Source organism: Hyperolius riggenbachi, chromosome 8 (assembly GCF_040937935.1).
Source record: "Hyperolius riggenbachi isolate aHypRig1 chromosome 8, aHypRig1.pri, whole genome shotgun sequence".
Classification (NCBI taxonomy): Eukaryota; Metazoa; Chordata; class Amphibia; order Anura; family Hyperoliidae; genus Hyperolius; species Hyperolius riggenbachi.
Genome location: NC_090653.1, coordinates 10,921,969 through 10,948,799, shown reverse-complemented (window position 1 = coordinate 10,948,799; position 26,831 = coordinate 10,921,969).

Genomic DNA, 26,831 nt, shown 5'->3' with positions numbered 1-26,831 from the left:
CTGTATACCAAGTTTCGTTCAAATTGGTCAAGCCGTTTTCGCGTGATCGCGGCACATACACACACGCACGCTCGCACGCACGCACGCACGCACGCACACACACACACACACATCCGATTTTATATATATAGATGTAACATTCACTGAAATCAAAATGTGGACAGTACAATACATTGAGTAAGGTGAACAAGTATTTATCTACTTATATATGTGGGTATTTTTCCCCTGCGATAGATGGCTGTCCCAGCTGCTTTAGTGTAAGCAATCAGCCTACGTGGCCGGCTGCCAGCGGATCGTTTAGCTGATGCTAAGCGATACTCCGCTACTGAGCATGACGGTGTTCAGCATTGGTTCCCACGGTTTTATTGTTGCTTCGCATTTTAAGCCCCTGTGGGGGTGGACGAAAAAGGGCGCCGCTATAAACTTTAATGCAATTATCGTTAATACGCCGAAAAAAGGGCACCATGAAAAATGTCGTTAATAACATTAGAACATTATAGTTTTTGAGGTAGTTATCATTTTAGAAGTTTACAACATTATAGTTTTTGTCATATTATTTTGTTAATAAGTACATATTTTATGTTTTCAAAGGTATTATCGTTAATATATATAAAAGGGTGTTTCTGCAGAGGGAGTGGTTAGGGTTAGGCACCCCCAGGGGGAATGGTTAGGGTTAGGCACCACCTAGGCGGCGGTTAGTTTTAAGCACCATCAGGGGTGGTGGTTAGGATTAGGCACCACCAGGGGGGGTGGTTAGGGTTAGGCACCACCAGGGGGGGGGCAGGGTGGTGGTTAGGGTTAGGCACCACCAGGGGGGGGGGGCAGGGTGGTGGTTAGGGTTAGGCACCATCAGGGGTGGTGGTTAGGATTAGGCACCACCAGGGGGGGTGGTTAGGGTTAGGCACCACCAGGGGGGGGGGCAGGGTGGTGGTTAGGGTTAGGCACCACCAGGGGGGTGGTTAGGGTTAGGGACCACCGGGGGGGGGGTTAGGGTTAGGCACCACCGGGGGAGGGGGGGAGTTAGTGTTAGGCACCTCTAGGGGAGTGGATAGATTTAGGCACCACCAGGGGAGGGCTCTGTGTGAGGGTAGGCTTGGGTTAAGCAGTATTGATGAAAAACGTAATGACATTCAACGTTAATATTTATTCGTTATTGTTTCTCGTTTGTTTTTGTAACAGTAATTATCGGTAATAAAGATTGACAACGATGGTTCTTGTTAGCAAATTTTGTTAACACCTGGCGCCAAATTCGTTAATAAGTCCTTTTTTCATGCACACCCTATGGGGGGAGACACAGGACCGCAAACCTAAACGATGCCACACGCAGCATCTCAGAAACAACTCGACCGACCACCAGCAATCGACAGTGACCGCCATTCATCTCAATGCAGAGGATCCCTGCGGTAAACATCGTATATACAGCTGCTGGTCTATCTGAGCCGGCCCTAACTGCAAAGAAAGTTGAACCTTCTTGTTTCTGTGATGATATTGAACTGAGGGACCCGCCTCACACCCCGCCCTTCCTCCCTGAATATCTTATTGTCACAGAAAGACTTGTGTTTGGCTAAACAGCATTTTCAGGTCATGTTACATCAATGTTATCTCAGATCTGAGCAGTACTTAGTGGCTTCAGTCATGCACAAAATCCCCTTCACCGGCAGCACGCCTGTCGCCCCATCAGTCCCGCGTAGCGTGCGGTGTGCGGCCCCTGCATCAGCCTCCTTAGCATGTGGCGCTGCGCGGACACGCTTGGCGAAAGCTTAACATGTTTCTCGTACAGCCAGGAACATCGCTGCTCTACTCCTCCACCAAGCAGAATTAATTTCCCTCTACACAAATGTCTGTTTGAATTTTACGCGAGTCGCCCATACAGTAGGAAAGAGCCTGAATGGGTTTTATTCGCAATTTGCCAGATATGATCAATCTGATCGCAGGAAGAGGGCTGCAGTCATTTGAACTCGTGCAATATATTTCTGAACTAGCTTAATGGAGTGGATGGTGGGGGTGGGGGCAGGTGGATTGTGTGTGGGGAAGAGGGGGGGGGGACTTATATCCATATACAGTGGACAAACACTGCCCTCTACTGGCCCCCAGCCTGCTACTGCACCCAGGCATCTATCTGCTAAACTGCAGCATTGGGTGGAAAGTTTATCATCATTACTTAGAGGGCAACTTTTAAAAACCTTTATTTTTACCTCAGCATAAAACTTTTTTTTTTAAGTGTTTCAGAAATGAGATTCTTCGATAACAATATGTTAATGGCGTCGTCTTGTTAAGGGAAACTTTAATATTCATTTCTCCTGAACGCTGGGGCAACAAAAGCAGCTTATAATAACGATTGCACAAATCACTTTGCCGTGCTGCTGCCTTTAGAATTTTTATTTTCATTTTTTTTTCTTTTATTAATGAGAGCAAGACTGCAAGTTTTTACATTCATTTTGAACATCGCTTGCCTTCACAGTTATATGGTCTGTTTAGTTGGGTTCAAACTTTAAAATGACACTACATTTAAAGAGGAAATGGAGGCTTAACTGGGGTGAGGAGGGGGGGGGGGGGGGAGACAGTGTCTGCAGCAGGGGCAAAAGGGGAGGGGGGGGGGGTGTCCAGGGCTGTGGGGACCCCAAAAAGGCGCCCATACAATATATCCTGTTGCGTGAAAAAACTTTGGCAATTGCTCTGCCTTGAACCATATACAGAGTTTGATCATACTGGAGGTACCTGTAATCAGCACACACACACTGCAGCTACTTTACTGTCAGTACAGGCACAGAGTATCAGCTTATACTGTACATACTGGAGGCAGCAGAGATCAGCACACACTGCAGCTAGTATACTATCAGTACAGGCACAGAGTAACAGCTTATACTGTACATACTGGAGGTAGCAGAGATCAGTACACACTGCAGCTAGGTTACTATCAGTACAGGCACAGAGTAACAGCTTATACTGTACATACTGGAGGTAGCAGAGATCAGCACGCACTGCAGCTAGTATACTATCAGTACAGGCACAGAGTAACAGCTTCTACTGTACATACTGGAGGTAGCAGAGATCAGCACGCACTGCAGCTAGTATACTATCAGTACAGGCACAGAGTAACAGCTTATACTGTACATACTGGAGGTAGCAGAGATCAGCACGCACTGCAGCTAGTATACTATCAGTACAGGCACAGAGTAACAGCTTCTACTGTACATACTGGGGTAGCAGAGATCAGCACGCACTGCAGCTAGTATACTATCAGTACAGGCACAGAGTAACAGCTTCTAGTGTACATACTGGAGGCAGCAGAGATCAGCACACATTGCAGCTAGTAAACTATCAGTACAGGCACAGAGTTACAGCTTATACTGTACATACTGGAGGTAGCAGAGATCAGCACATGCTGCAGCTAGTTTACTATCAGTACAGGCACAGACCGACAGCTTACACTGTACATACTGGAGGCAGCAGAGATCAGCACACGCTGCAGCTAGCTTACTATCAGTACAGGCACAGAGTAACAGCTTATACTGTACATACTGGAGGTACCCGTAATCAGCACATACTGCAGCTAGTTTACTATCAGTACTGGCACAGAGTAACAGCCTATACTGTACATACGGGAGGTAGCAGAGATCAGCACACTGTAGCTAGTTTACTATCAGTACAGGCACAGAGTAACAGCTTATACTGTACATATGGGAGATAGCAGAGATCAGCACACACTGTAGCTAGTTTACTATCAGTACAGGCACAGAGTTACAGCTTATACTGTACATACTGGAGGTACCCGTAATCAGCAGACACTGCAGCTAGTTTACTATCAGCACAGGCACAGAGTATCAGCTTCTACTGTACATACTGAAGCAGCAGAGAGCAGCACACACTGCAGCTAGTTTACTGTCAATACAGGCACAGAGTTACAGCTTATATTGTACATACGGGAAGGGGGGGGGGGAGTAGCAATGGTCAGCACACCCTGCAGCTAGTTTACTATCAGTAAAGGTACAGAGTAACAACTTATACTGTACATACTAGGTGTTTTTTGCCTGTATCATTCAAAAGGGCTAAGATCAGTAACATGACTATATTGCACTGTTGATCAGAGCTACATTAGAAAATGTAAATCTTGTAAAATTGTGTGTATATGAGTGTGTCTGTGTGTGCGCGTGTGCATAACACTCACACACACTGTACACACACACACACACTGTACACACACTGTACACACACACACACACACACACACACACACACACACACACACACACTGTACACACACACTGTACACACACACTGTACACACACTGTACACACACACACTGTACACACACACACACTCGCACACACACTGTACCCACACTGTACACACACACACTGTACACACACACACACACTGTACACACACACACACTGTACACACACACACACACACTGTACACAAACACACACACACACACACACACTGTACACACATATACACATACACACATATACACACACACACACATACACACACACACACATACACACACACACACACACACACACACTGTACACAAACACACACACGCACACTGTACACACATATACACATACACACACACACACACACAGGCCCGTTTTTAGCGCCGTGCGGCCCGTGCCGCCGCCCGGGGCGCTGTTGGGAGGTGGGCGCTGAAATGGAGGGGGGAGCCGGAGCCGCTGGGAGGGAAGCCCGACCTCTCCCTCCCTCTCCTGGGCCGCCCTCCGTGCTCCCGCCTCAGATGCAGAGCGCAGCAGCAGCAGCAGCCAGGGAGGAAGCGCTGTAAACAACATACCTCCCTGCGTTCCAAGCGCTGCTCTCTCGCCGCCGGTCTCTTCCTCTCTGCCGCCTATACGATGATGCACACACTAGTTCCGGCTAACAGGAACCAGCGTGTGCATCATCGTATAGGCAGAGAGGAAGAGACCGGCGGCGAGAAAGCAGCGCTTGGAACGCAGGGAGGTATGTTGTTTACAGCGCTTCCTCCCTGGCTGCTGCTGCTGCTGCTGCGCTCTGCATCTGAGGGGGGAGCATGGAGGGCGGCCCAGGAGAGGGAGGGAGAGGTCGGGCTGCCCTCCCAGCGGCTCCGGCTCCCCCCTCCATTATGGGGGACAGCTACCTATCTAACCTACGCTGGGGGGTACCTACCTATCTATCCTATACTGGGGGGCACCTGTCTAATCTAGCCTATACTGGAAGGGGGGGGGCAGCTACCTAATCTAACCTATGCTGGGGGGCACCTACCTATCTATCCTATACTGGGGGGCACCTACCTAATCTAACCTACACTGGGGGCACCTACCTAATCTAACCTACACTGGGGGGCACCTACTTAATCTAACCTACGCTGGGGGGCAGCTACCTAATCTAACCTATACTGGGGGGCAGCTACCTAATCTAACCTACATTGGGGGGCACCTACCTAATCTAACCTACACTGGGGGGCACCTACTTAATCTAACCTACGCTGGGGGGCAGCTACCTAATCTAACCTATACTGGGGGGCAGCTACCTAATCTAACGTATGCTGGGGGGCAGCTACCTAATCTAACCTATACTGGGGGGCAGCTACCTAATCTCACCTACGCTGGGGGGCACCTACCTATCTAACCTATACTGGGGGGAACCTACCTAATCTAACCTACACTGGGGGGCACCTACTTAATCTAACCTACGCTGGGGGGCAGCTACCTAATCTAACCTATACTGGGGGGCAGCTACCCATCTAACCTATACTGGGGGGAACCTACCTATCTAACCTATGCTGGGGGCAACTATTCTGGCTACCTATATTAGAGGCACCCACCTAGCTAACCTGTACTGGGGCACCTACCTAACTAACTTATACCGGGGGCGCCTGCCTATCTAACCTATACTGGGGGCAACTATACTGGCTACCTATACTGGAGGCACCTACCTGGCTAACCTATAGCGGGGGCAACTATACTGGCTCACCTATGCCTGGCTACCTATACTGGGATACCTATTCTTGGCTACCTATACTGGGGGGACCTATACTAAGTGCAACTAGACCTGGCTAACCTATACTGCGGGCACCCATACCTTGCTTGGGGGGGGGGCGCAATTTTTACACACCCGCCCTGGGTGCATTTTAGCCTAGAAACTGCACTGCACACACACACACAAACACTCTCTCTCTCTCTCTCTCCCTCGGTTCCCTGTTACAGAGTCAGAGATGAGCGGTAGTCAGCAGGCCTCTGCATTAGTCACTGGCGGGTGAGGCAGTCACACAGCTTTGCAGCGACAGCAGGCAATCTGAGGGAAGGTTCTCTACACAATTGGCTTTCGACCAGTTCACATTCCAATCATCCAAGTCCATAACGCGGGGCCAGAAGCGCTCGGGAGCCGGCCGCCTGTCTTATCTGCGCCCCGACACAGCCAGGCACATTACTGCAGGTTGTCATTTCATTCTGTCCATTCAATACACTGACAAGATAGAGACGTCCCCTGCAAATCAATCTGCAGCACAGCTTTCCACAGAAATCCATTAAACGATGGCTCCGCTCATCCCCACACCGCCATCTTTGAGGATAATGGCGTTCGGATGTCACACGACTTTTACACCGTTTTACGAAGCTGTAATAACAGTTTTAAGAGAATTTTTTTCTGCTATTAGCCAAACTGTCAATCTGAAGAAACCCAATATTGGGCCAATTCAATTCATACAGAACTTCAGGTGCCGTCTCCTTCCTGTGGGTTACCTGGCTCTAACTAGAGATGTCGCGAACATCAAATTTACCGTTCGCAAACGGCGAACGTGAACTTTCAGAAAAGTTTGAGTTTGCGCGAACCGAGCAAACCTCCATAGGCTTCAATGGGCAGGTGAATTTAGAAACATACAGGGACTCTTTCTGGCAACAAAAGTGATGAAAAAGTTGTTTCAAGGGGTCTAACACCTGTACAGGAGCATGTCGGAGGGGGATCCATGCCAAAAGTCCCACCAAAAATAACAGAGTTGACACAAAGTCGGGTTTTACGTAATCCCCAAGGGGCAGAAATCACAGTACATTCCCACATTTGTGGAATTAGGCCTCTTTCACGGTGGGATGTTGCGTTTGATGCAACGTTAAAGTTGCACAACGTGCCCCTAACGCAGCGCATATAGGTTATGAAATTGGACGTTATTTTGCACTGCGTTATGTGTCTCTCGGTGCGCCATTTTCGTTGCATACTGATGGAATGAAAACAGCGTATGCGTTACATTTATATAAAAAAAAAAAAAACACATTACTGAGCATGTGCAACACACATAACGCAGCAAATGTATTGCTAAACGCACAGCATGCAGCACTATCTAAATATTGCTACATGTTACACACAACGCAATGTGTGCACTGTGAATGTCACACAGACTTTGTGCTGCTGCGCGTTAGTCTGAGTTATACATTTTTATAACGTGCGACTTTAACGTCCCGCTGTGAAAGAGGCCTAAAGGGCTGCATTTAAATGTCCAGGGTGGTAATGTAAGGGTCATACCCGCTTGCATGAAAAAAGGGCACCGTGAAAAAAGGGCCCGACCTATTAACAAATTTGGCGCCAGGTATTAACGTAATTTGATAACGAAAACCATCGTTGTCAAGCTTTAAAGGGACACTTAAGTCAAACACAAAAAAATGAGTTTTACTCACTTAGGGCTTCCAATAGCCCCCTGCAGCTGTCCGGTGCCCTCGCCGTCTCTCTCCGATCCTCCTGGCCCCGCCGGCAGCCACGTCCTGTTTTGGTGACAGGAGCTGACAGGCTGGGGACGCGAGTGATTCTTCGCGTTCTCAGACACATTAGCACCCTCTATGCTGCTATATGGTATATGATATACGCTATAGCAGCATAGATGGCGCTATTGTGGCCAGGAACGGGAAGAATCACTCGCGTCCCCAGCCTGTCAGCTCCTGTCACCAAAACAGGAAGTGGCTGCCGGCGGGGCCAGGAGGATCGGAGGGAGATGGCAAGGGCACCGGACAGCTGCAGGGGGCTATTGGAAGCCCCAGGTGAGTAAAACTCATTTTTTATTTCTGACTTAAGTGTCCCTTTAATAACATTAATAACGATAATTACTGTTGCAAAAACAAACGAGAAATAATAACACATAGATATTAACATTAAATATCGTTGTGTTTTTCGTCAATAATGCTTAACCCAACCCTACCCTCACACAGAACCCTCCCCTGGTGGTGCCTAACCCTAACCCCCCCCCTCCCCCAGTGGCGCCTAACACTAACCACCCCCTCCCCCGGTGGTGCCTAACCCTAACCACCACCCCGGTGGTGCCTAACCCTAACCCCCCCATGTTGCCTAAAACTAACCGCTGCCTAGGTGGTGCCTAATCCTAACCACTCCCCCTGGTGGTGCCTAACCCTAACCACTCCCCCTGGTGGTGCCTAACCCCCCCAGTAGTACCTAACCCTAACCACCCCCCTGGTGGTGCCTAACCCTAACCACTCCCTCGGCAGAAAACCCCTTTTACATATATTAATGATAATACCTTTGAAAACGTAAAATCTGTATTTATTAACAAAATAATATGACAAAAACTAGAACGTTATAAACTTCTAAAACGATAACTACCTAAAAAACGATAATGTTCTATTGTTATTAACGAAATTTTGTCACGGCGCAATTTTTCCTGCTTTTTTTTGCCACATTAACGATAATTGCATTTCAGTCGCCAGCGCCCTTTTCGTCCACCTCTCAGCCGGCGCCATTTTTTCCTGCTACCTGTTATACCCTTTTCACACTGACAAACCAAACTCTCACAGACCAAACTCTCACAGACCAAACTCTCACAGACCAAACTCTCACAGACCAAACTCAGCGTTTAACGCACCGCAAAGAGTTGTTAATAGTTAAGACTGCTGCTTTTATTCACGTGTGCATCCCATTGTTGTTTGTGTTTTGCGATCAGGTGCCTTCGCAAATCAGTTGTCCCTAGGTGGGTGTTGGACTTCCCTTGACTCGGTTTCTTTTGGCAAAGGCTGCAGATGGCATTTCTGGTATCAGAGGCACAAAAACAATAAAAATGCCACACTGGTGAGCTTTGTAATGTCGCCATTCTGGTGGTGGCAACAGCAGGCGTTGAAGGGCGTGTTGGCTGGATGACTCCCGGTGCCGATACATGATGTCTGACAGTGCCAATAGCTTTTTGCTACGAGCTCCCCCTGCTAGTTTCAAGTACTTGTCTTCTCCTCCTTCTCCTCTCTGTCTCACTATCTGAACTGTCCCCCTGTTCTTCATGTCCTCTTGTAGGCCCCCATGTGACATCCATGGACACATCGTCATCATCATCAACTGCTTCACTTTTCTCAGACACCTCCAAATAGGCACCAACAACAGGTACTACGTCATCTTCCTCACATGTTAAGTCCATGTGTGTACTGACGCCTGACTAAAGGTGGCCACACACCATACAATTTTTAAAATATCTGTTCAATTTAAGAATTGCAATCAATTTTTCTGACTGATTGTAACATTTCAAAAATATGACCAATGTACCACACACGTATGTTCAATTTTTCCCCAATTATGCTAAAAATGATTGGAAACTCTGACAAAATTGCTAAGGTGTGTGTATTAATAAATTGACAATCCAACACACACCATACAATCTTTACAAAGATTGAAGAAAAATATCTGGCATTCCGGATCGATTAAAATCGAAGAAAACGGGAAATCCGATCGGATTTTTCAGTCGAATGAAAAAAAAGCTTTCAATTTTTCGGGAGATCCGATCGTTTTTATCGAATTAACGTAAAATCGGATCATTTTATTGTATCGTGTGTGGCCACCTTGAGACATATCACGTGGTGTGACATCCTCCTTATCTCCTTCATCTTCTGCCAATAAAGGTTGTGTATCACTAAATGCATCATGTGTGAATAATTCCTCTGAAATATCAAGTGGAGCAGCTGTGGTGCTAGTGGTGGTGGTTGGTAATTTGTTGTGAGGTGCCCGAAGCAGAGCAGGAGGAGGACGGTACGTCAAGGGTGCTCCATGCGTAAGCTGTAGAAGATGGAGTGCGCTGTGCAAGCCAGTCAACTACGTCCTCAGAATTTTGGTGGTTGAGGGTATGTGCCGCCCCGAACACTGCATTCTTCCAGGGCTGCAGGAAATCACAGCAGCACGACCTCGAGGTCACTTCCTGCACGCCGCCCACTGTATTGTAAATGGACGGCGCTGCAGGAAGGGACGTCAGTGGAGCGCACGCTGGATCGAGCGAGGAAGAGGTGAGTCCTCCCCGCCCACTGCCTCTTACGAGTTGCGCTAGTTCTGATGTATTTAAGGCTGGAGGGGAGCGGAGGACGGGGATCCAGGCGAGGGAGGGGGGGGGGTCCGACCCCCCCTCCCCGCCGCTAGGCCCAATACCCCCACCCTGCCCGCTACCCCTCCAGCTCGGCGGTGGCAGCCCCCCCCCCCCCCCCCCCCACGGGGGGGGGGGGGGGGGGTAGCGCGGCGGCAGCAATAACTTTTTTTTAAATTTGCCTAAGGCGGCAAAAAGTCTAGGGCCGGCCCTGAATAGCAGTAGTGTACACAGCTCTGGTTGTCAGTGGGCTGTGGGGTCCATCTGAAAATGGCGCAGGGAGAAAAATGGCGCACCGTTCTGCCGATAAGTGTACCATAAAACGCTATTTACCATTTTAATGAAAATACAATAAAACGGTAAATTTCGTTTTATGATACATTGATTGCAGAGCGGTGCGCCATGAAAAACATGCAGGGGTCAGTAGTATAGGCAGTGGGGGCTGGGGCAGAGAGGCAGCGGACACTAGAGGGCATAGGCAGCGGATGTATGCAGAAGCATACGTTACCTTGTCCTGGGCCGGTGATCGCTCCTTCCATTCGTTTGCTGTAGTCCTGCAGCTGGCCAATCACCATGCGGAGACTGAAGCCACATGGCGATTGGCCGGCTGCAGGACTACAGTAAACGCACATCGAGATACGCAACAGTTCAAACACAATACACTGATAATAACAGATGCCCCGGAGCAGTGGTGATAGTTAGTGTTGGGCGAACATCTAGATGTTCGGGTTCGGGCCGAACAAGCCGAACATGGCCGCGATGTTCGGGTGTTCGACCCGAACTCCGAACATAATGGAAGTCAATGGGGACCCGAACTTTTGTGCTTTGTAAAGCCTCCTTACATGCTACATACCCCAAATTTACAGGGTATGTGCACCTTGGTAGTGGGTACAAGAGGAAAAAAAATTTAGCAAAAAGAGCTTATAGTTTTTGAGAAAATCGATTTTAAAGTTTCAAAGGGAAAACTGTCTTTTAAATGCGGGAAATGTCTGTTTTCTTTGCACAGGTAACATGCTTTTTGTCGGCATGCAGTCATAAATGTAATACATATAAGAGGTTCCAGGAAAAGGGACCGGTAACGCTAACCCAGCAGCAGCACACGTGATGGAACAGGAGGAGGGTGGCGCAGGAGGAGAAGGCCACGCTTTGAGACACAACAACCCAGGCCTTGCATGAGGACAAGAAGCGTGCGGATAGCAATTTGCATTTTGTCGCCATGCAGTCATAAATGTAATACAGATGAGAGGTTCAATAAACAGGGACCGGAAACGCTAACCCATCACAGATGTTCATTGTTCATGTTACTTGGTTGGGGTCCGGGAGTGTTGCATAGTCGTTTCCAATCCAGGATTGATTCATTTTAATTTGAGTCAGACGGTCTGCATTTTCTGTGGAGAGGCGGATACGCCGCCGATCTGTGACGATGCCTCCGGCAGCACTGAAACAGCGTTCCGACATAACGCTGGCTGCCGGGCAAGCCAGCACCTCTATTGCGTACATTGCCAGTTTGTGCCAGGTGTCTAGCTTCGATACCCAATAGTTGAAGGGTGCAGATGGATTGTTCAACACAGCTACGCCATCTGACATGTAGTCCTTGACCATCTTCTCCAGGTGATCGGTGTTGGAGGTGGATCTGCACGCTTGCTGTTCTGTGTGCTGCTGCATGGGTGTCAGAAAATGTTCCCACTCCAAGGACACTGCCGATACCATTCCCTTTTGGGCACTAGCTGCGGCTTGTGTTGTTTGCTGCCCTCCTGGTCGTCCTGGGTTTGCGGAAGTCAGTCTGTCGGCGTACAACTGGCTAGAGGAGGGGGAGGATGTCAATCTCCTCTCTAAAGTCTCCACAAGGGCCTGCTGGTATTCTTCCATTTTGACCTGTCTGGCTCTTTCTTCAAGCAGTTTTGGAACATTGTGTTTGTACCGTGGATCCAGAAGGGTATAAACCCAGTAATTGGTGTTGTCCAGAATGCGCACAATGCGTGGGTCGCGTTCAATGCAGTCCTAGGCCGAAGAGGTCATAGCCTAGGGTCACAAAACCTGTTTATTTGGGCAATTTCAATGGTGGCGAGTCTGACGTACATAAATCGCAGCAATGGCCGTTAGCAACGTCTGAATCTCACGAAATGTCTCATGCAGGTAGAAGACATATTGTTAGACTTGGATTCCAAAGATGGGGTCCCTACATCTCTGCAAACCAGAGTTACAGGGGTCCAAAATTGGTAAAATCCCCCATAGGATTTCATTGCCTCTCTATTTCACTTTCCAAAATCTCACATCTTTTCAAAGGGCAATGGCTCAGCAGTACCAAATTTTCTAGCATTGTAGGGACCCTTAGGGGGAACATGACTGGTGAGTTTCGGGCCCCTAGGCCGAAGAGGTCATAGCCTAGGGTCACAAAAACCTGTTTATTTGGGCTATTTCAATGGTAGTGATGGTGACGTACATAAATCGCAGCAATGGCCGTTAGCAAAGTCTGAATCTCACGAAATGTCTCATGCAGGTAGAAGACATATTGTTAGACTTGGATTCCAAAGATGGGGTCCCTACATCTCTGCAAACCAGAGTTACAGGGGTCCAAAATTGGTAAAATCCCCCATAGGATTTCATTGCCTCCCTATTTCACTTTCCAAAATCTCACATCTTTTCAAAGGGCAATGGCTCAGCAGTACCAAATTTTCTAGCATTGTAGGGACCCTTAGGGGGATCATGACTGGTGAGTTTTGCCACTGCTGAGCCATTGCCCTTTGAAATGGTGTGAGATTTTGGAACGGTAAATAGGAGGCCCAATGAAAGCCTATGGGGGATTTTACCAATTTTGGACCCCTGTAACTCTGGTTTGCAGAGATGTAGGGACCCCATCTTTGGAATCCAAGTCTAACAATATGTCTTCTACCTGCATGAGACATTTCGTGAGATTCAGACGTTGCTAACGGCCATTGCTGCGATTTATGTACGCCACCATCACTACCATTGAAATAGCCCAAATAAACAGGTTTTTGTGACCCTAGGCTATGACCTCTTCGGCCTAGGGGCCCGAAACTCACCAGTCATGTTCCCCCTAAGGGTCCCTACAATGCTAGAAAATTTGGTACTGCTGAGCCATTGCCCTTTGAAAAGATGTGAGATTTTGGAAAGTGAAATAGGGAGGCAATGAAATCCTATGGGGGATTTTACCAATTTTGGACCCCTGTAACTCTGGTTTGCAGAGATGTAGGGACCCCATCTTTAGAATCCAAATCTAACAATATGTCTTCTACCTGCATGAGACATTTCGTGAGATTCAGACTTTGCTAACGGCCATGGCTGAGATTTATGTACGCCACCATCACTACCATTGAAATAGCCCAAATAAACAGGTTTTTGTGACCCTAGGCTATGACCTCTTCGGCCTAGGGGCCCGAAACTCACCAGTCATGTTCCCCCTAAGGGTCCCTACAATGCTAGAAAATTTGGTACTGCTGAGCCATTGCCCTTTGAAAAGATGTGAGATTTTGGAAAGTGAAATAGGGAGGCAATGAAATCCTATGGGGGATTTTACCAATTTTGGACCCCTGTAACTCTGGTTTGCAGAGATGTAGGGACCCCATCTTTGGAATCCAAGTCTAACAATATGTCTTCTACCTGCATGAGACATTTCGTGAGATTCAGACTTTGCTAACGGCCATTGCTGCGATTTATGTACGCCACCATCACTACCATTGAAATAGCCCAAATAAACAGGTTTTTGTGACCCTAGGCTATGACCTCTTTGGCCTAGGGGCCCGAAACTCACCAGTCATGTTCCCCCTAAGGGTCCCTACAATGCTAGAAAATTTGGTACTGCTGAGCCATTGCCCTTTGAAAAGAAGTGAGATTTTGGAACTGTAAATAGGAGGCCCAATGAAAGCCTATGGGGGATTTTACCAAATTTGGAGCCCTGTAACTCTGGTTTGCAGAGATGTAGGGAACCCATCTTTGGAGCCCAAATCTAACAATATGTCTTCTACCTGCATGAGACATTTCGTGAGATTCAGACGTTGCTAACGGCCATTGCTGCGATTTATGTACGTCAGACTCGCCACCATTGAAATTGCCCAAATAAACAGGTTTTGTGACCCTAGGCTATGACCTCTTCGGCCTAGGACTGCATTGAACGCGACCCACGCATTGTGCGCATTCTGGACAACACCAATTACTGGGTTTATACCCTTCTGGATCCACGGTACAAACACAATGTTCCAAAACTGCTTGAAGAAAGAGCCAGACAGGTCAAAATGGAAGAATACCAGCAGACCCTTGTGGAGACTTTAGAGAGGAGATTGACATCCTCCCCCTCCTCTAGCCAGTTGTACGCCGACAGACTGACTTCCGCAAACCCAGAACGACCAGGAGGGCAGCAAACAACACAAGCCGCAGCTAGTGCCCAAAAGGGAATGGTATCGGCAGTGTCCTTGGAGTGGGAACATTTTCTGACACCCATGCAGCAGCACACAGAACAGCAAGCGTGCAGATCCACCTCCAACACCGATCGCCTGGAGAAGATGGTCAAGGACTACATGTCAGATGGCGTAGCTGTGTTGAACAATCCATCTGCACCCTTCAACTATTGGGTATCGAAGCTAGACACCTGGCACAAACTGGCAATGTACGCAATAGAGGTGCTGGCTTGCCCGGCAGCCAGCGTTATGTCGGAACGCTGTTTCAGTGCTGCCGGAGGCATCGTCACAGATCGGCGGCGTATCCGCCTCTCCACAGAAAATGCAGACCGTCTGACTCAAATTAAAATGAATCAATCCTGGATTGGAAACGACTACGCAACACTCCCGGACCCCAACCAAGTAACATGAACAATGAACATCTGTGATGGGTTAGCGTTTCCGGTCCCTGTTTATTGAACCTCTCATCTGTATTACATTTATGACTGCATGGCGACAAAATGCAAATTGCTATCCGCACGCTTCTTGTCCTCATGCAAGGCCTGGGTTGTTGTGTCTCAAAGCGTGGCCTTCTCCTCCTGCGCCACCCTCCTCCTGTTCCATCACGTGTGCTGCTGCTGGGTTAGCGTTACCGGTCCCTTTTCCTGGAACCTCTTATATGTATTACATTTATGACTGCATGCCGACAAAAAGCATGTTACCTGTGCAAAGAAAACAGACATTTCCCGCATTTAAAAGACAGTTTTCCCTTTGAAACTTTAAAATCGATTTTCTCAAAAACTATAAGCTCTTTTTGCTAAAATTTTTTTCCTCTTGTACCCACTACCAAGGTGCACATACCCTGTAAATTTGGGGTATGTAGCATATAAGGAGGCTTTACAAAGCACGAAAGTTCGGGTCCCCATTGACTTCCATTATGTTCGGAGTTCGGCCATGTTCGGCCCGAACCCGAACATCTAGATGTTCGCCCAACACTACACGTGACCCGTTCGGCCAATCACAGCGCTAGCCGAACGTTCGGGTAACGTTCGGCCATGCGCTCTTAGTTCGGCCATATGGCCGAACAGTTTGGCCGAACACCATCAGGTGTTCGGCCGAACCCGAACATCACCCGAACAGGGTGATGTTCTGCAGAACCCGAACAGTGGCGAACACTGTTCGCCCAACACTAGTGATAGTGCTCTGCTTGTGTGCTGTTATGTGGCACACAACTCAATATCACTATAAGTGGGCACAGGTGTGAGTCAGTGCCAGTGGGCTCTGTCTGGGCACTATCAGACAGACACTGAGAATATGCTACAACAGTTCAAACACAATTTAGTGATAATGACAGAGGCTCTGGAGCACTATTGTGCTTGTAGTGGCCACTGGGCACAATGGTGGCTGCCTGTGGAGTGTCGCACACACAAAATGGATGAAGGATGAAGTAGCCCTCAGAAGGGCTGTTTGGGATGATTAAACAGCAATCAGCCAGCGAGGATCAAAACATAGAAGCCAAGCTAACGCTTTCCCTATCTCCAGCAAGCTCTGTCCCATCCTCTCACTATTCCAGCCGAAGACCGACTGGAACATGGCGGGCACTGCAGCCTTTTAGGGGGGGGGGGGGGGTATGGGGAAGGATGAGGGAGTGCAGGCTGATTGGCTGCCATGTGCCTGCTGACTGTGATGTAAGGGGTCAAAGTTTTAGCTGTGAAATATTAAGACGGTGTCATTCAGCTGAGGCAGTAAAAACATTAAACCCAATTGTTTCGTTTTTACACACAAAATAAAACTGTGGGCCACAAGGAAAGTCCTATTTAGGAGCAGGAGTCTGGATACAATGGTTTATCTCAGCTGTTTATCTTCATTTCAGGTTTACTTTAAGAATACTTGTCCAATACTCTCCCCCCCCCCCCCCCCCTGAGGCCTTGTTCCCATTGCGTTTCGCTCGCGTGGCCATTCTTGTTGGCCATTTTCTTTACGCTTATTTTCCCTATTTCTGTGCATTGGACGTTTTTGTTAAGCTCTTTTCTCAGCGCTTTTGCAGAGCGATTGCGTTTTTTCACTTCCTCAAAAATGGTCCATTCACCGCTTATCTGAGCGGATCGGAAACGAACAGCTCAAATGTGAACTTTTTGTCATAGAGAATCGTTGCACAAGCGCTTTCAGGGCGATTTCGAAAATCGCCAGCACTTAAAAAATCTCAAGAACGCCCCTAGGGCTTGATTCACTAAACTGTGATGACTCATATCACGGCCACGCTAGCGTTTTTGCGCGCAATTGCGAATTTTTGCACGTAAGTGCGAATTTTCACCTGTTTAGCACATCAAGCCCCCAGTGTGAACAAGGCCTGAGAGAGTTCAGTGTCAGGACCTGCTGTAGTCTTTAGTGGAACACAAATAGCAACAACAAGCATACAATGTAAAACATCTTGTTAAACACAAACAACATCCACACTCATCCCATATGCAAATCCCCATGAATCTATGTATTGCTAGAATAGTCTGACAACAGCCCCAGGCGGGTAAAGAAACAAGCTTTCTAACCTATACGATTTATCACAAATATTAAACTCATTAACCAGTTTGGTAATTATTTGAACAACGACACAGAAAGCGCGGGCTGATTTGTGGGTGATCAAAATTACTTACAAGGCAGAGACCAACTATGCATGGCCATATTTAATGGTTACAGCCTATTAATTACAGCTAATTAAGATTTTAAATTGTTTTTCGCACACTGGTTGGAGGCTGATGATTTTGCTGCTTTTTCGCGGCTCAGCAGTCTCTGAGTTGGGGGAGGGGGAGGGGGAAGTAAACAGACGAAAAATACATCACGGCGACCTCCCCGGTGGGCAGAAATGGCGTCTGCGCATTTGTTTTGTGCCACGTCGTACATCTCCCTTCTCTGTCCGTCTCAATCGATGCAGAATTCACATTAACACGGCCGCAGTAATTAAAAGCTTACCTGTTTATTGAATTTCAAATTGCTGTTTGTTTATTTGTTGTCGCTGGTTTGTGATTTAGGTGTTTTTGCATAACAGCACCATTTAAATTGAACAATTAGCAGTCATTAACAAAGTTCGGGGCAACTTTGCGTAAAAGGGAAAACAAAAATGGAGAGAAAGAAAGTTACACTTTAAAGTGGATCCAAAATGAAAAACTAACTATAACAAGTAACTTTTCTATGTATCTTATCTAAAGTTTAGATCCTTTTCGTATCTAACTGCAAACAGCTTCAACAGTATATTATTATTTCTTCTTGTGATACAATGAGGGCAGCCATGTTCTGTTTGTCACATTGTCACAGGCTGAGGGCTGGAGATGCTATCAGCTTACCTGTGAGTAAATTCAGTCCCCTCTCTGCCTCCCCTCTTCCTCTGAAATCTCTGGCTAGTAACCTCCTCCTCCTCCTCCTGCGCACACGGAGCTCCCATAAGAATCAGAATCAATTTTATTTAAGTAAGTTTGCACCTACAAGGGATTTGTCTTGGCAGTTGCTTAACAAATACAAACAAAAACAATACAAGGACAGACAGTGTGTATATTACAAGTCAAGGACAGTATGTGAGTATAGTGGCAGTAAGCAATGTGAGAATTGTTCATTTACAGTTCTGTGCTGATTAATTTCCAGTCCTAGCAGCTCTAGCGTGGTTCTGCATTAAGTATGGCTACCGCTTGAGGAAAAAAGCTGTTCCTGTGTCTGGAGGTTTTGGTAGCGATTGACCAGAATCTTACTCCTGAAGGCATGCGCTGGAAGATGGAGTGAGCTGGGTGAGAGGCTATTTTGGTTGCTCTATTTCTGCACCTGCTAGCGTAAAGATCCTGCAGGGAAGGTAAGCTACAGCCAATTATCCTTTCCGCTGATCGGATGATGCGCTGCAGCCTCCCCTTTTCTAATGCTGAGCAGGAGCCGAACCATACAGTCATAGATGATGTTATGGTGGATTCAATAATTGCAGTGTAGAACTGCACCATTAAATTTTGAGGTAGGCCAAACTTTTTCAGCTGCCGTAGATGGTACATCCTCTGTTGCGCTTTCTTGACAATAGTGCCCGTATTGTTATCCCATTTTAGGTTGTGTGAGATCGTGGACCCAAGAAACTTGAATGACTCTACCTGGGTTATTGTGGATCCATTTATGGTTAAGGGGAGGTGCTGGAGGGGGAGATCTCCTAAAGTCTATTATAATCTCCATGGTTTTGAGAGCGTTTAGTTCCAAGTTGTTGCTGCTGCACCAGGAGGAAAGCTGTCCCACCTGTGCCTGTATGCAGATTCATCCCCGTTTTGTATGAGACCAACTACTGTTGTGTCATCTGCAAACTTCAGAACCTTAACAGATGGATCTGTGGAGATGCAGTCATTGGTGTACAGTGAGTAGAGCAGTAGGGAAAGCACACAGCCCAGGGGTGCACCAGTACTGACGGTCAGAGAGCTTGATGTGTGTTTACCAAGTCTAACACGCTTGCTTGCTACACTGCCAAGGCACTTTGAAAAGCTGTGGGTGAGGCTTGTTTAGTTTATAGGGAATTAGAGTATTAAAACAAAACAAAAAAAGTATTTGGCTTGAGGAATGCCCTATAAACTATATAAAAGGAACACAATTATGCAATGAGTAAAAGTTTATCTCGGATCCACTTTAAGGCTGCTTTCACAGTAAGACGTTACAGGCGCACGTTAGAGCAGCCTGTAACGCAGCCCACCGCATAGCAATGTAAAGTCAATGGGTTGTTCACAGTGCCCACTTTGCGTTACATTGTAACGCTGCACGTCAGGTTAAAGTGCTGCGTGCTGTACGTTATAAGCGGCTAAGCCGCGTTAGACTGTTTGCACATGCTCAGTAGTGTTGGAGGAGGAGGTCTCCCCTCCTCCTCCTCGGCCAGCCATATGGCTAATTAATATTCACTGCACGGTGTGACGTGCAGTGTTTATTTTCTGGAGCGGCCGCTCTGTGCGGTGATTGGCTGGCGGGACCATGTGATGCCGCATGCGTCCAAGAGTACGCAATCACGGCATCACGGACGCCAGAGTGAGCTGCACAACGCGGCTCAGTCTGACGTCCACATCCAACACCACCAGGCATTACGTTAGGGGCACGTTATGCGACCATAACGTCCCCTAAAACGCAACGTCCTGGTGGGAATGTAGCCTTAGTCAGAGACAAAAAAACCAGTTGATTCTTGCTTTAAGGTTTACTGCTGCCTCCCAATTGTTAAAGGACAACTGCAGTGAGAAGAATACAAAGGCTGCCATATTTATTTCCTTTTAACCATACTAGTTGCCTGGATGTCCTGCTGATCTTTTTGGCTGCAGTAGTGTCTAAATCACAGCAGAAATAAATATGGCAGCCACCATATCCCTCTTATTGCAGTAGTCCTATGCATGTAAACTTAAAGTAAACCTGAGATGAACAAAAAAGTGGAGTTTTACTTATCTGAGGCTTCTCCCAGCCCCCAAGGTCTGTAAGGTCCCTCTGTGTTCTCCTAGTCCTCTCTGCTGTCCTGCTGTTGCACCAAATAAAGTCCTCAACTGGCGGTGACTGCTGCACATGGGAGGTCCCGGCCTCGCCAAGCACCTCCGCGATCACACACTCCCATGGCGGAAGTATTCTGCGCCTGCGCAGTGAGTTAAGGCTTGTAAATGCGCATGCGCAGAATGCTTCCGGCTACAGAAGCGCAATCGATCAGGCGAGTGGTCAGAAACACGCACGGGCAGTAGCCAGCCACCCAATCAGGTCGCAGACCTTACAGAGGAACAACAAAGGGGAACGGAAGGCTACTGAGGGTCCTAGCGTAAAACTCAACTTTCTCCTTCATCTTCATTTAATGAGAGCAAACTTGAATTAATTAGTAGTGGACAATATTTGGCAATTTTTGCAAATTGATTTTCTTGTTAAGATGACCGTCCTGGAGGACAGCTGAAGCTCTGTATAGCACCTCTCACTGTAGGGCGATGATTTGTGTTGCATTTAGTCACAGTGGGGTGTTGCGAGGAGGTTATTTTGGCTGCAGTTTCTCACTTTTTCCTAGTATATGTTGTCAGACATGGGGCTAACAATGGGAGATGCAGCCCCTGCACCCGTGGGGAGCCCCAGGGCCCCTCTGGGGCCCGCTCAGGGTCACTTTGGGGGGCTGGAGGGGTCGCAGCATGAGGGAAAAGCATGGCCGCACATTGCCGGCCGGGTAGGGGGGACAGTCCCCCCCTCAGCTTGGGCTCTCTCCTTTGCACTCCCCTCAATCATCAGTGGCAGCAGGCGGCGGACGGCCAGTAACACATACCTCCATCCACCGCCGGAGGTTCTGATCTCTAAGTGTCTGATGCTACATCCTGTTTGAACAGGAAGTAGCATGAGGCACTTAGAGATGGACCTCCACGGTGGATGGAGGTGTGTGATTCTGCCCGCCCGAGGCCGATGCCTGCTACCACTGATGATATATGCTGGAGGGGAGCGCAGAGAGGAGAGCCCGTGGTGAGGGGGAGGGGGGGACTGTCCCATACCTCCCAACTTTTTCCGATGAGAAAGAGTGACACGTAAGCCATACCCCTACCACACCCCTGATCATGCCCCCCCATGCCCCTAGTCACGCATACCATAAAGATTTCATAAGAAAAATATGATGTTTTATAATTCAAACCACACTAGTCATTTCTATCCTGGTTCATTTTCCTTCATATTTACATTTTAAAATTAGTAATATATCAATTTAAAGTAGAGAAATATATATATTTACATAGAAAGAGGGACAAAGTCCTGAAAGAGGGACAAATGAGGGGGAAAGAGGAACAGAGGGACAGGGCTCCCAAAGAGGGACAGTTGGGAGCTATGCTGTCCCCCCCTTTCCGCCGATGTGCAGCCACACTTTCCCCTCATGCTGCGACCCCTCCAGCCCCCCATGCCCGGGGGGGGGGGGGCATCCCAATTCTTGCAGAGGGTCTCAGTGATTTCTAGTTATGCCCCTCTTGTCAGATGCTAGATGTTATATTCAAAGCATATAATTCTTCAACCAAAGTAATGGTAGAAGGGTGAGTATCACTGATTTGAGGGAAGGGGGTGAGGGTGGCACCTAATACCAAGGGGATGGGGGGGAACCTAGTACCATACCTCCCAACTTTTTGAGATGAAAAAGAGGGGCACTTAAGCCACACCCCTGTCACACCCCTGACCATGCCTCCGTCACACCCCTAGTCACGCATATCATGAAGATTTCATGAGAAAAATATGTTGTTTTATACTTCAAACCACATTGGTCCTTTCTATCCTGGTTCATTTTCCTTCATATTAACAATTTACAATTAGTAATATATCAATTTAATGGATGGGAATAAAGTTTAGAGTCAAACACATTTTTAGTGGAGAAATATCTATATATATAATTCAGTAAGTGCCTCAACAGTCCAGCAAGAAGAAGAAGTACTTTGCATGAGAAAATGTATGCGTGCTCAAAGACCAAGTTTGAGGCCTCCTTTCCACGGACTGTTGAGCTGTGTGCTCAGCAAGCAGTTACCAGGCACAGGTAAGAATTTATCAGGCAGCAACAAGCAGTTATCAGGCAGCAACAAGCAGTTACTAGGCAGCAGTGAGCAGTTACCAGGCAGCAGTGAGCAGTTACCAGGCAGCAGTGAGCAGTTACTAGGCAGCAGTGAGCAGTTGAGAGAGTTTGAGAGGCATTTCACTGCCTATTAACAGTCCGTGGAAAGGAGGCCTAACCCTAGCAAGTCTGGGTTTGCAAATCTGGCCTAATTAGCTATTCATAATTGAATAAGGGCCTCAACCTTCCAGCAAGAAGAAGAAGTACTTTGCATGAGAAAATGTATGCGTGCTCAAAGACCAAGTTTGATGCCTCCTTTCCACGGACTGTTGAGCTGTGTGCTCAGCAAGCAGTTACCAGGCACAAGTAAGAAGTTATCAGGCAGCAACAAGCAGTTATCAGGCAGCAACAAGCAGTTACTAGGCAGCAGTGAGCAGTTGAGAGAGTTTGAGAGGCATTTCACTGCCTATCAACAGTCTGTGGAAAGGAGGCTTAACCCTAGCAAGTCTGGCTTTGCAAATCTGGCCTAATTGACTATTCATGAGGCAATGCTCATGCAAATATGCATTTGCTTTCGCATGTCAAACTATGCAGGGTCAAAAAACCAATACTGCAAAGCGGTCGTGGAGCAGTGCTTTTCAGTACTGCTAGATTTGGGCGCAGCGAGTGCCGCCATAGACTGTAATGGGAATCAGTCTATAGCGGCGCTCAGTGAGTAACGTCGGCGCCGTCAGAAGACGGAGCCGAAGTTGCTTAAAAAACACAATAATTCGACCTCCAGCAATCGCTGGAAGCCGAATTATATCATTCCCCCACTATCCATGGCGGCCTGGAGGGGGAATAGTAATTATATAATAGAGTAAGTGCCTCAACCTTCAAACAAGAAGAAGAAGTAGCACCCTGCCCCCAGGGCTGGTCCAAGCAAGAAGAAGGGGCTGGTCCAAGCAAGAAGTAGTGTCATATTAAACCAAGGGCAAAGAGGGATAATTTGCATATTCAGTAGCAGTGCATTGTGGGTAACCACAAATGTTCACTTATAGCTGAATTATTGCAGATTTGCTTCTGTTTTAAGAAGGAAAATTACACCAAGCTTTGCTTTTTTTAGTAGGAGGGCTTTTTGGTCTCTTTTATCATCCTATACATTCTTAGTAGTTTGGGTCACCCTGAGCTGCTTGGTTACTCTGTTGTACTGGTCCAAGCCCTATCTCATACAGCCATATCAATCCCTGCCATGTACTGATGAGAACCAAAAGTCTGAAACAGGGTGTTTACATGTGGGTTTGATATGACTGTGTAAAATTTAAAGCTATATGCTTGCTATACACCAGTGTCTCTGGATGCTTGCTTGGCTTACTAAGCAATGTACTGATGAGGACCAAAAGTCTGAAACAGGCTGTCACATGTGGGTTTGATATGACTGTGTAAAACTTAAAGCTATAGGCTTGCTTGACTTATCAAGGGTGAAAAGGAATTATTTGCATATTTAGTAGCAGTGCATTGTGGGTAACCACAAATGTTCACTTATAGCTGAATTATTGCACATTTCCTTCTGTTTTAGGAAGGCAAATTACATCAAGCTTTGCTTTTTTTTAGTAGGAGGTCTTTTTGGTCCCTTTTATCCCCCTATACATTCCGAGTGGTTTGGGTCACCCTGAGCTGCTTGGTTACTCTGTTGTACTGGTCCAAGCCCTATCTCATACAGCTGTATCAATCCCTGCCATGTACTGATGAGGACCAAAAGTCTGAAACAGGCTGTCTACATGTGAGTTTGATATGATTGTGTAAAATTTAAAGCTATATGCTTGCTATACACCAGCGGCTCTGGATGCTTGCTTGGCTTACCAAGGGGGAAAAGGGGTAATTTGCATATTTAGTAGCAGTGCATTGTGGGCAACCACAAATGTTCACTTAAAGCTGAATTATTGCAGATTTCCTTCTGTTTTAAAAAGGCAAATTACACCAATACAGTGTGTGGCATTGCAGGAAGTGATGACAGTGGAACGCACGATGGAACACGGAAGAGGTGAGTCATCCCCGCCTGCTGCCTCTTACTAATAGTGGCGGCCTCTACTGTGCTTAAGCAGGAGGGGGAGCGCACATGGGGGACCAAGGTGAGGGGGGGGGGGGTTCCTGCTGAGCTTAGGCTGGAGGTAGAGCACACATGGGGGACCCAGTTGAGGGGGGGTCCAACCCCCCTCCCTGCCGCTGTGCCCAATACCCCCTTCCTGCCCTCTACCCTCTTATGCGGCGTATGGTACGCCGCGGGTCGGCTAGTACTGTATATTTACATAGAAAGAGGGACAAAGTCCCGAAAGAGGGATAAATGAGGAGGAAAGAGGGACAGAGGGACAGGGCTCCCAAAGAGGGACAGTCCCTCCAAAAGAGGGACAGTTGGGAGCTATGCTACTGTAGTACTGCTGATTTGGGAGGGGGAGGGGGGGGAGTTGCGAGCACCACCTAATCTCACTGATTTGGAGGGGGGCGGGTCATATGCAGATGAGCTCTGTTGACAGTGGTAAGCTCTTTGCGTGGTATTTATGTGGGTCTGACTACAAACAATAGCAAACTCACACAGCCAGTAACAAAGGACTGCAGAGATAACTTATGATAAGCGGTGTTAACAAGCCGGTTTTGGAATGAATAACTGGTAAATACAAAAATCACTTGTCAAAAAGAACAGACTGTGTAGCACTCCTTTGGCTGAAGAAAATGGAGAGTTGTCAGTGGGCAGAAGTGGCTTGGGCCACGTAGTTCCCGCACATAGATGTCCCCCTGTAGACGTATCCTTTTAACAGCCACTAATGTGTGCCCCGTATAAATGGATAGGAAGAAAGGACGTCATGAAGTCTTGTTACAAGAAGCAGATACGGGCACCATCCATCATTCAGCTGATTTAATGTGTGATAAGATACATGTACATCATCAAGACATCAAACAAACATCATCTTCAAGATGTGGATACCTGTGCGGGGTGGAGGTGGGTGCTCAGGGCTGCAAATGGGTCGGCGACGGCCGTTTCGTGTCCAACAGGATGCTTGGTCACACGTTTGTGGAACGCAGCGGTACCAAGCGTCCTGTTGGAATGTTACCTTGCTGGCAGGTCTCAGGAAGGGAACAGATCGCCTGAAAAGTGAAAAGCATTTTTTCGTACATCTACGGTGACCAGACGTTCCGCTTTAGCCGGGACGCGTCCCAGGTTCGGGGTCCCCTGTCCCAGGCTGAGCGATGTCCCGGGAAACGTCCCGCTTTTACCCACGGGCCATCCCAGCCTCGGGACTCTGGCCACCGTCCGATTGCATTAACTGGCCACGGCGTCTAATATACACCGTGCCAGTTCATAGCCCGCAGCCCGCAGCTCACTGCTCCAGCCCGCATAGTCTTCCGGCAGGCAGAGCAGGGCTACGGGAAGATGGCGTCCGAAGCCCTGTCCTGGAGACTATTTGTGTCTCCAGTACAGGGCTTTGGGCGCCATCTTCCCGTAGCCCTGCTATTCCATTTAGCGCAGGAGATTGCAGGAGGATCGTCCGGGGAGCTGCGCGCCAGAGGACGGCCGGGAGAGGAGACTTCTGTCAGGTGAGTAAATTCTTTTTTTTTGCAGGTGAAATGTTGCTCACATTGCGTTTATTTTCTGCTGAAATATTGCGCAATTTGCATTTATTTTCAGGTGAAATGTTGCCCACATTGCGTTTATTTTCTGGTGAAATGCTGCCCACATTGCGTTTATTTTCTGGTGTCTGGGGTAACTGTTGCTGCATTTATTATTTAATGGTCATAGTTGGCTATATTTGCTGCTTTGGGGTTACGGTTACGCTCCGCCCATACAATGTCATGGCCACGCCCATTTTTCAGTGCGGCAAACAACAAGCTGCTTTTCCCCAATGCTGCTCTCCTGCCTCCCCCCTCCTCACTCACTGTCAGACTCCTCACACAGCACAACAAGCTGCTTTTCCTCAGTGATGCTCTCCTGCCTCCCACCCTCCTTACTCACTATTATACTCGTCACACACCACAACAAGCTGCTTTTCCCCAATGATGCTCTCCTGCCTCCCCCTCCTCACTCACTGTCAGACTCCTCACGCAGCACAACAAGCTGCTTTTCCCCAATGATGCTCTCCTGCCTCCCCCCTCCTCACTCACTGTCAGACTTCTCACATAACACAACACGCTGCTTTTCCCTAATAATAACCTCCTCACCTCGCTCTCGCTTCTCCTCCTACTCTGACTGGATGCTGTTAGTGTAAACACAGTACAAGCATGCTGCTACTGTAATCTCTGTGCCTGATGCAAATAATGTACGCACGCAGCCCGGACATTGCCTGTGCAGTAAAGCCCGACTCCGGCAACCAGGAAGAGGGTCCTGGGGGGCTTTTTTTATTTGATATGAGGCTAGAGAGGAGAATGGGGGGAGCGGTGGACATCTGGTCAGGTGATTAATTGGCGCAGGTGTGCGGCGGGGATAGAAGGGGTTATTTACCCATAATTCTGCTGTCCGCCCTGCATCTCAAAGAGCTTGCACGTGTTCTATTGGTCGCGTTGTAAGCCTCACACCGAAGCACTTCCTCCTTCAAGCCAGAAGGAGGAAGTGCTCCG